General features: G+C 37.1%; 1 pseudogene; it reads left to right on the forward strand.

Annotated features, from left to right (window-relative positions):
- Positions 1-9,375: 9,375 nt before the first annotated feature.
- Positions 9,376-9,581, forward strand: LOC119523602 (annotated as a pseudogene).
- Positions 9,582-16,238: the final 6,657 nt, after the last annotated feature.

Consider the following 16,238-nt stretch of genomic DNA (forward strand, 5'->3'; position numbering starts at 1 on the left):
TATATTTTACAATAATGGAAATGTTTGAAGTTGTGGAACTGTGACCCATGACGTCCTTTGAAATTTGCTAACAACTTGTGAAACCGTACTTTGAAAGTTATCACTGTTATGTATATATGTTAAAGTTCACAATAAAAAAAAAAAAAACTCTTTCCTTTCCAAGGAACTGATGTCAAAGGCTGCTGATATATAAACCTATCACCATGATATTTGACAATATCTTCATTTATTTAAATTTTATTAAGTGTGTACTGCATGTATAGTAACATAAATGTACTGTGTTCTGAACCTAAGTCTTAAACCAATTTTAAAGAACAAAGGTATTTCTCAATAATGTCTTTATTACCTCTTTTTTTTTGCATTTTATTTTATTTTATTTTTTTATTCTTCATTTTATTGAGATATATTCACATACCACGCAGTCATACAAAACAAATCATACATTCGATTGTTCACAGTACCATTACATAGTTGTACATTCATCACCTAAATCAATCCCTGACACTTTCATTAGCACACACACAAAAATAACAAGAATAATAATTAAAGTGAAAAAGAGCAATTGAAGTAAAAAAGAACACTGGATACCTTTGTCTGTTTGTTTCCTTCCCCTATTTTTCTACTCATCCATCCATAAACTAGACAAAGTGGAGTGTGGTCCTTATGGCTTTCCCAATCCCATTGTCACCCCTCATAAGCTACATTTTTATACAATTGTCTTCGAGATTCATGGGTTCTGGGTTGTAGTTTGATAGTTTCAGGTATCCACCACCAGCTACCCCAATTCTTTAGAACCTAAAAAGGGTTGTCTAAGTGTGCGTAAGAGTGCCCACCAGAGTGACCTCTCGGCTCCTTTTGGAATCTCTCTGCCACTGAAGCTTATTTCATTTCCTTTCACATCCCCCTTTTGGTCAAGAAGATGTTCTCCGTCCCACGATGCCAGGTCTACATTCCTCCCCGGGAGTCATATTCCACGTTGCCAGGGAGATTCACTCCCCTGGGTGTCTGATCCCACGTAGAGGGGAGGGCAGTGTTTTCACCTTTCAAGTTGGCTTAGCTAGAAAGAGAGGGCCACATCTGAGCAACAAAGAGGCATTCGGGAGGGGGCTCTTAGGCACAATTATAGGGAGGCCTAGCCTCTCCTTTGCAGCAACCGTCTTCCCAAGTATTACCTCTTTTTAAAGGAGAAGATTAGAAGTGGGCAATAAACATCAGGGATTGCAATAGTTAAGACACTGTTTTCTTAAGAAGGGCTTAGAACAATTTTTAGAATGCATAACTATGTGATTATATAGGGAGCTAGTGATTGTTCACTTAGGATGGATTGTATGGTGTGGATAAAACTGTTTAAAAAATAAAAAAGTTTTATTTTGAGGATTTAATCTGAAGTTAATTCTTTTAATTAATTCTTTTAATTTTATAAATTAAAAATCAATAGAATAATAGAATGTTAAGTTAGAAATATCCTCAGATATTATGACAATTATACCTCTCATTTCACAGTTTAATATAATCCCATGGACAGTGGTTACATATTTCAGAAATTGTTTTACTAAAAATTTCTAATTTAGATCATAAATTCTTTAATTTCCAATTCACTTTGTTCAACACCTAGCATAATGTATATACAATTTTACTAAATAAGTACTTTTGAGGATGATGATACTTAGATATTAACTAAAGGGCATTCCTCAGTAATTGATTATTTCAATTTGAGGCCAACTTTTGTTATCAGCCATAAATTCCTGCAGAACAATGCCCCTCCCCCCCAGATGTTTAGTTCCAAATTCCCAGAACCCATGAATATATTAGGTTACATGACAAAACTAAGGTTGCAGAGGGAATTTAAGTTGGTAATCAGCTGACCTCAAAAGAGGGAGATTATTTTAGATCATCTGTGTGAGCCCAATGTAATCACAAGGGCCCTTAAATATGGAAGAGAGAGGCAGAAAACTTAGTGTCAGAGGGATGTGGTGTTAAAAGACTCTTCAGTCATTGATGGCTTTGAACATAAAAGGGGACCATGAACCAAGGTAAGTGTCTTCTAGAAGGTCCAAAAGCGAGGGAAATGTATTCTCCTCTAGAGCCTCCAGAAAGGAAAGCAGCCTCCCTGACACCTTGATTTTACCCCAGTGAGACTTATTTAGGACTTTTGACTTCTAGATCTGTTAAATAACAAATTTAAGTTGTTTTAAGCCACTAAATTAGTTGTTATTTTTATAACATTACATAGAAAATTAATACAGTTCCCTTTGAATGGTGCTGATGACAGTGACCCTGATATATTTAAACTTTTCTGTAACTCTCTGTTGACAAGTCAAGTAAAGAAATTAGGATAAATATCATTTCAATGGTAAGGCCATTGCTATCACCAAATTAAGTGGATCACTCAGACTCTTAATAATTTTACCCATCATATAGGTGTAACTCTCCTCTCAATGAGACATTGTTGACTCCAGAATAGATCAAAGTTGACTTATATTAACCAGGCAATATACAATGGAAAATACTTTGATTTCATATTTCTTTACACAAGTGAAAATGGATAAAAGGAATTCAGTGCTTCTCTATGACCACCAGCTCTTAAAAGTCTAAGTTGTACAGGAAACACTTTACATTAGTGTTTCTCAGACTTTAATATGCATTGCATCACCTAGGTGTCTTGTTAGAATGCAGATTCTGACTCAGTAGGTATGGATGGGGTCAGAGATTCTGCAATTTCTAACAAGGTCCTAGGTGGTGCCAATGCTGCCACTCCATGGAAAACACTTTGAGTAAGAAAGATTTAATAAATATAGATGCACCAAACCATACCAGAAAACTTAATTGGCTCCACATCACAATCTACATCAAGTGCAAAAAGTCTCTCTCTACATTAAATACTACTACTTGGCAAAAAAATCTCAAACCAACCTTTAGCACCTTTTTACCATTCATTGGTGCTAAAAGTGAGCCTACAGATTCTAAATAAAATGCCTTATGTGTAATTTTTAATAACTAATGTACATATTAAAAATAACTTTGTATTGTCATACTGTTTTCCTAAAATAGTGGGGATTAGTCAAGGCTGAGCATTCTAATACCTAATGTAATACTTTCCACTAATGGAGAATATATATATATATATAACTCCACATCTTACAATGCCCTGGTCTCTTCCAAATGTTGATCTGTTGAGAATTTAATGCAACAAATGCTTGGTCTATGAAAGAGCAAGGCTACTTGGAGAATGGGTCTCAGACAATTATTTTCCCAAATGGCACATTTATTCCACCCATAAAACACAAAATAGACAAAACTAACTAAATAAGAAAGTATTAAATCAATACATTCATATAGTAGAAAACATATATAACCTTATAATCAAGTACCAAATGATGGTGAAAGTATTTCTTCATTGGGTTGAATGAAAGAATAGATTATTAGAGTATTTTATGGGTCTATCTGTCTCCTGCCACTGAAGCCATTTGGAGGTCAGCACAATAACCCCTCTTCCCCTAAACCTCAGCCTTTCTATAAAACATTTTCATCTCCACTGAGAGAAAAAGGAAAATGTCATAGGCATATTCTCAGTGGGTCTGAAATACTTACAGAAAGAGAGAAATTAGGGGGGAAATTACTGGCACAAACACACACATACATGCACACACATTTTTTTAAATTAAATGAAGACCGGGTCTCACTTTACTTCTCTAATCCCAAACCTAATAGTCAAGACGGCAGACCCTAGAGTGACACGGGTCTTCAAATCCTAGCTCTGCCACCTACTAGCTGTATGATATTAGGTAAGCTACCTCACTTCTCTGGCCTTGGTTACTAATCTGCAAACTTGGGATAATAATAGTACCTATCTCACAAAGTTTCTGTGAGGATTCAATGGCACATTGCACATAAGGCCCTTAGCAGTGTCCAGCGTATAGTAATTGCTCAATGAACATTAGCTACTATCAATTAAGTCCTTTCATATTAGATGTGAAAGAGGAAAAAAACAGAAAGTAATTCATGGAAGCTAAACAATAGAAAGAGCTTTAAATTCTTTCTTCTTTGTAAAATGTCATGACTATTTTCCTTTCTTCAAGTAGCATCAGAAAATAATATGGGTAATAGCCAGAGGAATATTTGGGGCCCATGCACAAATGCTTTTCTATATGAGAAAAGCACCTACTCTGGGCATAAAGGAGCCACATACTCGCATGGCTCCTTTTAAAACCTCAAAATAAATTGTCCACAAATCCAAGGGAAGAGAGCCTAAGGAGATATTTTCCTTAATTTTTGCCACCAAATAGCAGGTTTAAAGACTCTAAGGATCAACTTAATTGTACATAAGTGTAGCTGTAAAACAACAAGATACCAAGAAAGTAGGACAGCTGCTATTGTAAATTTATTTACAGATGACAGATGTGAAGTGAAGCATTTAATTGACATGTTACAATCACATTCATCCAGTTGCCATGTACTTAAGTTCTCTGGTTAAATCCAGGCAGTTTTGCTACTAGATGGCATAAGGATGACTCTTCATTTGCACAGACAGGTTCCAACTTATTTCCTAGAAATTTTATACAAGCTGGACATGTCCTGGGGTATCAATGACAGCTACCAAATATGCTAACCTCTCCAGGAACTTTCTATGCAGAATCTCTCTCTAGAAATCTTGATATTTACATTCAAACCAATATGCCTAGATGTGATGTCCTCAATACAAGTATATTTAAACACCAAAAATCTCAGTTTTAGCTCTTAACTGACTCCACTGTAAAAATCAAAATCAACAATTCAGATATTTTTTATCTTCTTGGGGATTTCACTGAGCAAAGATACAATCCCCTCTGAAAGCACAGTACAACTTTAAAAGGAGAATGAATTAAATATTTTTAAATATATATTTTATGCAAAATTTTGTGCCATATTTTTCAACCAAGGCTGAGAGAGTATGTTTTAATAAAATATCAAAAAAAAGAGAGATGTAAATATACACCATTTGGTCAAGCTTAGTAATCACAGATTCTTATTTCATAGAAGTGGTATGGTGTTCATGGAAAACATTGTTGTAAAAGACACATGCACACCTACACATATATTGGGCTAGGGATCCAGATATTTAGATCTTAGCTGAAGCTTTGCCAAAAACTTGTTGCATGATCTTAGACAAGCATAACTTGGTGATTAAATGTCAAACAGACCTAGGTTTGTGTCCTGACTGTGATGTTTAGTATGTGGTCCTGGGCAAAATAACTGCTTTGAGCCTCTTTTTTCATTTGTAAAATGGGAAATAATATTAGAGACTATCTCATAGGAATGCTGTGAGGTTTAAATGAAATAATGTATATAATAATCTTAGCTCAGTGGCTGACACTAAATGCTTAATAAATATTAGCATCTATTCTTGCTGGTAGATTCTTCATTTCTCTTGGCTTCAGCTTCCTCATGTGTAAAATGAGGAGACTGGCCTATCTTGAGAAAATCCCATCCAGCTCAAATTCTACAATTTAAATGAGAAAATAGTGTCATCTTCTAATTCAGACAGGAATTATAAAATGAAGCTTAAAATAGGCTTTGCCTTAGATGATTGTAGCAAGGACACAGAGTGAAAAAGGAAGGACTTAATGGCACCAAACATGAAATTGGGACAAAAGTTTTAGAAGAGACCATTCCAAGAAGGAAAAAAGAGACAAGAAAGGAAAATTTCTTACTCTGAGTCTCCATAATGGATCTCACCCTGAATCTCTCCAAAGAGTTTAATCTCAGAATCTCAAAATCACTAAGTGACACCACAAATCTTTTTGAAGATTGAAAGTTGGGTTGATTTGAATAATTACTGCTTTTTTTTTTCCTATTTCTATTCCACAAATTCGTTTCCAAGTTCTTTCCAAACCTGGTATTTTTAGATTAAAAATTTGCGTTCTCAAATTTATCACCCATTTTGGGGCTGGATCTGAATCAGTAGGCCAGATTAAAAGTAATTAGCAGATCCTTCCCCATTAACTTATGCTTGAAACGTATTCACCGTACCAACTTCTCATAGCTTCCCATACTCCGCCTGGACCCGGCTCAACCGCACCCCCTCAGGCGAAACAGAAAAGGCTCCTGCGCAAGCTCCACGCCCCTTCACTCCGAGATTCCACGCCCCTTCACTCCGAGATCCCAACCCCGGCAAGGTGCTAATACGCAGGCGCAGCGCTTCTCCGTACGTTTGAGTACGACTATGAGAAATCTACTGTCCAGTGGAATCTCGAAGTGGTAGAATTCACCCCCCTCTTTTCCTCAGAGGGAGAGGCGCCAGCTCTTGTTACTACGGGGATAGAAGCCTGTTAAAAACGTCGCCCTCTCTCGGAGTAAGGCCCTTTGCTCTCGCAATGCCCGCTGCATCTTTCTTCTCAGCTCGTTTTAAATCTTACACTGACGCCAGTCCTGGACCGGAGGGTAGAGGCAGTTGGCTCCCCAGCAGCTGCACCAGTTTGTTGGCTGCCTCTTTAGGCCATGGATCGCCTACTGGGCAGAGCAGTAGCCCAATGCCTTGCTCTCCCTCCTTCGCCCTTCTCGTCTCCCCAGGTTGGGTGCTTACCTCGGGAGTGGTGCGGTCACGGGAGGGATCTGGGGATCCCAGAACAGGTCAATGCTGGGGCAGGCAGATTCAGGGAGATTTTTCCTTGGTCTCCACTGCCGCCTCAGACAATGAAATCAGCGTGTCCGATCATCAATTCTCATCATGATCGTGACGTCACAAAAGACAGCTGCCAATGGGAACCCGAGATCAGCTCTGGACAGTCCCCGGCCTCAGCCCAGAACCTAAGAGTGGGGAGGGGGAGGAGAGATGGCTGCCTGCAGTGTGGCTGCCTCTTCCCAGCAGAGATCAGCAACATACAAGGTCAGGCCTCTCTGTACCTCTCTCTTCCTGAATAGCTGCAAATGCCCAGCATCCCTGTTACTATAGTAGCTGTATGCGAGCCCTTTGAACAGGTGCTGCCTGGCCTTCCAACATAAGATTTGCTTTCAAAAGAATTGTTGCAAGATGCCAAGATCAAGTGATAACATAAAGAAGTATAGTCTTTTGTGTCCAGTGTTCGATTTACAGGTATATATTTAGTGTTATTAAAATCAAGAAGGCACCTATGGACCCTTTGGAATATGTCAGTAAGAGCGAGTGTACTGTGTATATGTGACTGGTTGACTCTGGAGACTAAGACAAAAAATTAAAGTTATGAGCTCTATGTACCTAACCTCAATTGTGGTTCTACTAGAAGTTACTTGAGTGATCACCAAAACACCACTACAGGAAAAGAGTCAAGAAACATATTACATCAGTCAACCCTCACTGCAACACTCCTACAGTTTGCTAGGTTATATGAAGAATTCACTGGTTCTGTGCTATTGCAGAACTTGGAAAATCATTGGGGAAATAAGATTAACACACAAAATATTCACAGCAATAAAATAAATTACATGATCACGTACTCTGTCAGGAATTACAAACGAGAGTCACATTGGATAATGATGGGAGAATCAGTGAGGTGAGGATAACTAGGGAAGCATTCTATGTTGTAAATGAAACTTGTTGGGTAGGAAAGGATGGAAGGCACTGTTTTAAAGGGGAAGGAATAGGCAAAGGCAAGGAAATAGAAATATATATGATATGAGGAGGTTCATGATGAAAACAGTCTGACTAATAGAGTGCTTATGTTAACGACTAGTGGGAGATAGGGTAGGTTGATTATAAAAGCTTTTGAAAATAGGCAGAGAACTTCGATTTGATTAAAAGCCAGCAAAGGACCTATGGCAGCTTTCTCAGTGATCTGCAGAGCAACTTGGGTGATTTTTTTTTTTAATGTCAGATCATGCTCAGCTTCAGACTGCCCATTCACATATATCATAAAATGTAAATTTCTTCCCATGGTCCCAAGTCCTTAAATGATTTGGCTTTTGTCATCTTTCTTACCTCATTACTTGCCAATCTCCCACTAATTCCCAATCACACCCACCTTCTCTCCATTTCTCAAACAAGTTAAGCTCATCAGAGTCCTTGTACTGTTGCTCTCTCTTTTTTTTCAATGACTAACTCCCTCACTTCATTCAAATCTCTGCTCAAATGTAATATCTTCAAAAAAGTTTTCCCTTTTTAAAACTGCAATCTTCCCAACACTCCATATACTCCTTTCCCTGTTTTATTTTATTTTTCTTCCTAGCATTTATTATTATCTAATCTACTCTATATTTTTACTTAATTATTACAAATGTAAGCACCATGAGGGCAGGGTTTTTTTTTTTTTTTTTTTTTTTTTTGGTCTGTTTTGTTTATTACTGTATTCCTAGTATCTAGAAGAGTCCTAGACACAAAGTAGACGGATCAGTAAGCACTTGTTGAACAAATGACTGAAAGCAAAATTTTCAGATGATGTTAAGTAATTTATAGTTTGAATTAGATTGGGGATAGACTGGAGAGAAAGAGACCAGATAGACAGTTTAGTGGTAATCCAGGTTCTAGATGACTTAAGTCTGGATCAGTGTTAACAGCAGGAATTAAAAATAAATGATTAAATCAAGTGAAAGAAGGAACAACAAGGGTGAAGGTGGAGGGTTCACAGATGACCTGTTACATGTATTAAGTATCTAACTTTTACCTGACACTGAGGTGATATGAGAGAAAAAGAAGGGCAGGGTCCCTATCCTTAAAGAGTCTATAGTTCAATTAACAAGAAAAGACATACATGAAACCAGAGTACCAAATAAGGCAATTAAATTCACCCAGTTACTCATTCCTCTTTTTCTGTCACTCTCCATGTCACAAATTGGAGCACTACTTACCTCCTCCATCGCTACCACACTGGTCATGATCTAGCTTGAACTACGTCAAATAATCTTAGGTGGTGATGGTAGCACAACATTGTTAATGTAATTAACAGCAATGAATTATATATGTGAATGTGGTTAAAAGGAGAAATTTTAGGCTGTATATATGTTACTAGTATAAAAATTTAAAAGAACACATAGAACTGTACAATACAAATAGTAAACCCTATTGTAAACAATGGACTATAGCTAATAGCACAGCTATAAAAAATGTTCTTTCATAAATTGTAATAAATGTACCACACACAATGCAAGGTGTTAATAATGATAATGTATATAGGAACTCTGTGTTTTATGCATGATTTTTCTGCAAACCCACACGTCTCTAATTTAAAAAGTAGTTTAAAAAAAAGCATCTTGGGCACCTGGAGGCACAAGTGGAGGTGGAGTTAAGGTCAGAGCCTCTCCAGGAGCCCTTGGAAGCTGCCATGGTAGCAGGCACAGTGCACCAGCAGATTCATTCCACCACTTAAAGTCTGAAACATTGAACCACACAGTCTTACAGATTTCAGGTGAAAACAATAATTGATGATGTCCAGCAAAACAGTAAGTACCAACAACATAGACCAGGCAAGAAGAACTGTGCAGCAGTTAAGATTAGAAGACTCCAATGAAAGAATAAATGTTTCAATGGCATCTGTAGACTTCATGTCGTACCCAGGAGTGACCCTCTGCTCATAGGGATTCCAACCTCAGAAAACCCTTTCAAAGATAAAAAAACTTGCATCATCTTATAGTGGGATAACCAAACAGTTCCTCCTCTCTTCTCAACAAAGCAAATTATAAGCAGCCCCTTGAAGACATTTAAGTTCAGCTTATTTGGTAACTATTGCTGATAACTAAAATACTATTAACTTGAATTAATGGAGTCTGAAGTCTTAATTTTCCAAGATGCCCTTTCTCTTAAGTAGCCTTTACTGATTTAATATAGAATAACTATCATGTTTTCCACTTGAACTATGGTGTCTTCTTGGGTTATTGTTTAAGGAAAATTGGTCTGCATCTTTTTAAAAACACAGTTATGTACTTTAAAATATACAAATGATTCAGATATGTCAAGAACTAAATTGCCTAAGCACCTTTCTAGATTACAATGCCAAGAATAACTTAAATCCTAAAACTTTTTAATTTATGTTGTGCTCTTAGTAGGGTCTGTGCCCATCCTGTAGAGTATACAAAGTGTGTGTGTTTTGTGCATGTGTGTGTGTGTGTGTGTGTGTGTATACCTTTGCATATAGACATATCAAAGAGCTTATTTCCCCATTAGAACTCTCTGTCTGTACCATCAGTTCCTCAACTCCAGAAGTTCACCTTTATTTTGAGCTATGTGTACAGGTAAAATAAAAAAGTCTTATCATATGTTTATTGTACAAAAAGTAAACAACATCCTAAAGATTGTATTCATCATAATCAAGTAATGAAGTCATCTCTCCTGTCTTGAAACCTTGCTGGACCTCTTAGGCTACAATAAACTGTGCAAATTAAAATTTTAAAATAGAACTAAAATGCCCTGTTACAATTTGAGCTATTAATTCACATGGGGTTTTTTGGGCTTCAGTGATCCAGACACACTTGGTGAGCATCCTGAGCAGCTGTGTTCCCAGGGCTCATGTTCACTACTGGATTAGAGGTAGTCACCTCTGAAATTTCCATACCAATGATTGGAATGAGACAAACCAGTGAACATGAGCCCAACTACAAGAGGAGCAGGAGTGTGTGAAAACCAGCTGTACTTCTCAGTCCGCTTTTGTGACTTAGTCCTCTCTTCCCTAAATACTTCACCAAGCATCTGGTCAACACAAGGGCATTCTTATAGGTAACCCCAGTATCATTCCTCTCTTGCTAGAGCATCTATTTTTAGAGGGAATGTTCACCTCCCCAGCCCCAAGTGGGAAGAACATGGTGGGAAACAAGCATCCACAAAATAACACACAATTGTCAAGACAGTAAGCTCTTTTCAAATATCCTAAGTTTCATTGCTATACTGCCTCCAGACTGTTCCAAGAGGAGTGTAGGCCACCTAGAGAGGATCACGTTCAGTCGTGCACTACTGAGGCTCAAGTGTTCCAACAGCTGACTATTGGTTTCCTTGCTTTTCCTCTGGGCATGAATATAGCCCTTACATCTTTGGCATTTCCAGTGGGGATCCCAAAAGAAAGAAGTTCCTCTGGCCAGAGGGTGTTTTGACTTTATCACAGAGGAAGAGTGGATCCTTTTTAAAATGTTCATAGAGTCCCAAACCATATACGAGGCCTTTGATATGTTAAGTCATCTTCAGTTCATTAAAAATAACTATACATGAAGTATTTAAAACATTCTCAAAAAGGGTTGAACCCCAGGAAGGAATTATTCATAGTGGCTTTCCCTAAGTACAATCTGCCCTGCAGTGCAAACCGCTTTTAAAATCTTGGGGCTTTGAGTGTTTTGCTAATTGTGGGTGAACAAATACAGTACTATTTTTAAACTGCTCATATATACTGTACTTCTCCAAGTCAACTATTTGTCCACCATTGTAAATTGGCCTCATTTTTCTAAGAACGTGTGAAAATCATGCCGCTGTCCTTAACCTTTTATCATCTATTGCTTGATTCCATAATATTCCCAGGTCCCAAGTAAATTATAGGCAACTGTTTAGGAGAGATAAAGGTTTTACCTTTCAAAAGGTAAAGTCTGAAATAAACATTAGAAGAACAACTTTACATTTATTGCCTCACTTAATGAGACATTATATTTTAAGGATATTTTCCACTGATAGTTTCTGAACATGAGTCTTATTTTTCACTCTGATTTCTAACATGTTTCTTTAAATATTTATAATGTAGCTTGTTACAAAGTATTTTCCTGGAATTACTTTTATTATGCCATTATATGTTTGATGGCAAGCATAGTTTATTTTCTTGTACTAAAACATGCTCTTATACCTAACAGAGAACACATATATTTTGTTGTACATTTGTTAATCCACATGTAATTGTAAGGAATGGACTTGTGGTATCAGGAGATTTAATTTACTTTCACTGGCAAGATATGACAAGGGCTATGGCTATAAATGTCATGCAACTTCCTAAGCAGGCATAGGGCATTTTCAAGAGGAATGGAATCAAACCCTTTGATGCTAGACCTAAGGGTGGAGAGGGAATTGTAGCTAAATGTTGATTTGCTTATAACCAGAAGTCTATATGAGAAAATATACCATATATATACTTATATATATATGCAGAAATCACTTTTATTTATCAGACTATTCTACTCATGAAACCACAGTTTAACTGTTCTGTAGCAGTTGGTTTATGATAGTGGTGGAAAAATGTGTGTCAATTTTTTCAGCTACCAATATGATGACACACTCAATTTAGACAAGCAACTTCTTGGCTTCATTTCCATGAAGCTATTTAAATACCTTCAATATATTTGTCTTTAATGCTCCTTCTGTTAACAGTGATTTCTTTTCTTTTTTTATCTTCATTAATTTATAGTAAATCTGTCTAATTGAGGCCTCAGCACCATGGCAAGATATACTAGACAAAATTTCATGATTCAAAAATATTTTATAGAAACATTCTTTTTAAACAGGGGAAAGATTTTAAATACCAAGTAGTTCACAAGCTGTGTTACAACTAAGTACATTTTTTCCCTAAAATAATCAGTTTTTTAGTTCAATTTTATTGAGATATACTCACATACCATGCAATCATCAGAAGTGTACAATAAATTGTTCACAGTACCATTATATAGTTGTGCACTCATCAACACAATTTTTTAATCTTTAGTAATTTATTTATATTAAAATCAGAATGTGTTATAATATTACTTTCCTGGTTTACAGTAAATAACTAAACTATACTTCTTAGTTTATCTCATTTCCAAATATGAGTGTTGCCATTTTTCAATATTTTCATGACCCAGTGAAGAACTTAACTTTTTAAAATTCAATTTTATTGAGTATATTCACATACCATGCAGTCATACAAAGCATACATTCAATTGTTCACAGTACCATTATATAGTTGTGCATTCATCACCAAAATTAATTTTTGAACATTTTCATTACCACACACACAAAAATAATAAGAATAAAAATTAAAGTGAGAAAGAACAATTAAAGTAAAAAAGAACACTGGGTGACTTTTCCTTTGCCCCCATTTTCCTACTCATCCATCTATACACTGGACAAAGGGGAGTGTGGTCCATATGGCTTTCCCAATCACATTGTCACCCCTCATAAGCTACATTTTTATACAATCGTCTTCAAGATTCATGGGTTCTGGGTTGTAGTTTGACAGTCTCAGGTACTTACTGCTAGCTATTCCAATTCATCAGAACCCAAAAAGGGTTGTCTATATTGTGCATAAGAGTACCCACCAGAGTGACCTCTCAGCTCCTTTTGAAATCTGTCAGCCACTGAAGCTTATTTCATTTCCTTTCACATCCCCCTTTTGGTCAAGAAGATGTTCTCCATACCATGATGCCAGGTCTAGATTCCTCCCAGAGAGTCATATTCCACGTCGCCAGGGAGATTTACTCCCCTGGTTGTCAGATCCCACATAGGGGGAGGGCAGTGATTTCACCTGCCAAGTTGGCTTAGCTAGAGAGAGAGGGCCACATCTGAGCAACAAAGGGGCATTCAGGAGGAGACTCTTAGGCACAATTATAGGCAGACTTATATGTTGCCTCTCCTTTGCAGCAACAGTCTTTCTAAGGGCAAGTCCCGTGATAGAGGCCTCAGCCCATCAAATCACCAGTCCCCCTATGTCTGCATCAACACAATTATTGAACATTTTCATTACTGCAAAAAATAAGGATAAGAATAAAAATTAAAGTAAAAAAGAACACCCAAAGCATTTCATCCCCCCTGCCCTCCTTATTATTCATTTAATTTGTCCCCATTTTCTACTCATCTGTCTGTACACTGGCGTGTGAGCCACAAGGTTTTCACAATCATGCTGTCACACCATGTAAGCTATATAGATTTAAAATTGTCTTCAAGAATCAAGGCTACTGGGTTGCAGTTCAACAGTTTCAGTTATTTCCTTCAAGCTATTCCAATTCACTAAAAACTAAAAAGTGATGTCTATATAACAAGTAAGAATAACCTCCAGAATGCCCTCTCAAATCCAGTTGAAATCTTTCAGCCACTGAAACTTTATTTTGTGTCATTTCTCTTCCCTCTTTTGGTCAAGAAGCCTTTCTCAATCACTTGATGCTGGATCCAGGTTCATCATCAGGAGTTATGTCCCACATTGCCAGGGAGATTTACACCCCTGGGAGTCATGTCCCACATGGGGAGAGGACAGTGAGTTTACCTGCAGAGTTGGTTTAGAGAGAGAATCCATATCTGAGCAACAAAAGAGGTTCTTTGTGGGTGACTCTTAGGCACATTTATAAGTAGGCTTAGCTTCTCCTTTGCAGTAACAGCTTCATAAGGGCAAGCCCCAAGATCAGAGGCTTGGCATTCTAAATTGGTAGTCCCCAATGCTTGTGAGAATATCAGTAATTCCCCAGATGGGGAGGTTTAATATTTCCACATTTTCCCCAGTCCCTCAAGGGGATTTTGCAAATACATTTTTTATTCTCTGCCCAAATTAGTCTTGGATGTTTCGGGGCTTCACACTAGCCTGTACAAACCAACCAGATCTCATTCCCTATTCAAAGTTCCATGTAATTATGGTGTCAAATAAACTGACCATACAAGTTAATTATATAGCATTCCACAGAAAATATAAATTTTGCACCAAATAAACATCTCTTCCATTGGTCTCACACAGAAGTTGAAACACCATCAATATCATCCTTTACCCTTTAGTCTGATTTACTTTAGTCCTAACCAAGTCCATTTCATTCATATCTCTAATTGAAGTCTGATGTCTTTTTTAGCCTCTTTAACATTTGCTATATGGGGTAATGCTGACACTTATAGCTGCTGAACTCTGGCTTTGAGTCTCAGGTGTCATGTTACACACATACCCAAAGTTTCAGGAACTGACCAGGTTATACACAAAGGGCTCAGCATCTCAGAATTTAGAAATAGCCATTACAATCCAGGAAAAGACGTAACTTCTGTAAGAGATTACAATCTAGGAATCTTTACCATAAGTCTTCCCCTGATAATCTATGCTCTCATATTCAATTCTCAGTGTTTGCACATTATAGTTAGTACATATTAGTGAGTAATTACAATGTTTGTCTTTTCATTTGTGGTTTATTTTACTCAACATATTGTCCTCAAGTTCCATTCACCTAGTTGCATACCTCACAATTTCATTCCTTCTTGTAGACACTCAAAATTCCATTGTATGTACACATCACAGTTCACCATTCCATTCATCAGTAGATGTACCCTTAGGCCACCCCCATCCACTGCAAATCATCAATACAGCTACCATAAACCCCACTGTGCAAATGTCCATTGGTGTCCCTGTTCTCAGTTCTTCCAAGTATATATCCAATAACAGGGTTGCAGGACTATATGGCAACCCCATAGTTAGCTTCCTGTGGAACCACCACACTGCCCTCCAGATGGGCTACACCATTCTACTTTCCTACCAACAGTGATTAGGTACATCCCTCCATCCACATTTTCTCCAACAATTCTATCCCTTTGTTTATTTTTAAGCAGTTTTATTCACATGCCATATATTCCATCCTAAGTAAACAATCAATGGTTCCTAGTATAATCACATAGTTGTAGATTCACCACCACAATCTATATGAGGACATTTCCAGTTCTTCCTGGAAGAAAGAGGAAGAGGAGAAAAAGGAAGAAAGAAAAAAATGATGTCTAAACATAATAAAAGAAAAATTAAAATAAAATAAAATAAAATAAAAGGTCAGACAACAACCCCAAACCAAAAATCCCATACCCTTCCCTTGTATCCCCCTATTATAGATATTTAGCTTTGGTATATTGCCTTTTTACTGTTAATGGAAGCATATTACAATGTTACTGTTAACTATAGATTCTAGTTTTCACTGATTGTATTTTTCCCCCAAACCAACCCATTTTCAACACCTTGCAAAGCTGACATTCATTTATTCTCCCTCATGTAAAAACATTCTTATATTTGTACAATCAATCACAATCATTGACCACTCTAGGTTTCACTAAGTTATACAGTCCCATTCTTTATCTTCCATCTTTCCTTCTGGTGTTATACATACCCTTACCTTTCCTCTTTCAACCATACTCACAGTCATCTTTGTTCAGTTACTTACACTGCTGTGCTACCATCACACATTATTGTGCTATCCATTTCTGGATCTATACAATAAATCCTCTTGAACATTTTATATTCCTTCAGCATCAAACGCCCTCTTTCTATCTCCTAATGTCTTCATTTCTACACTCTTCTCCAAAGCTCTCTCTCCATCTTTTCCTATCTGTCTATAGCACTCCC

This window comes from Choloepus didactylus, chromosome X (assembly GCF_015220235.1).
Source record: "Choloepus didactylus isolate mChoDid1 chromosome X, mChoDid1.pri, whole genome shotgun sequence".
NCBI lineage: Eukaryota > Metazoa > Chordata > Mammalia > Pilosa > Megalonychidae > Choloepus > Choloepus didactylus.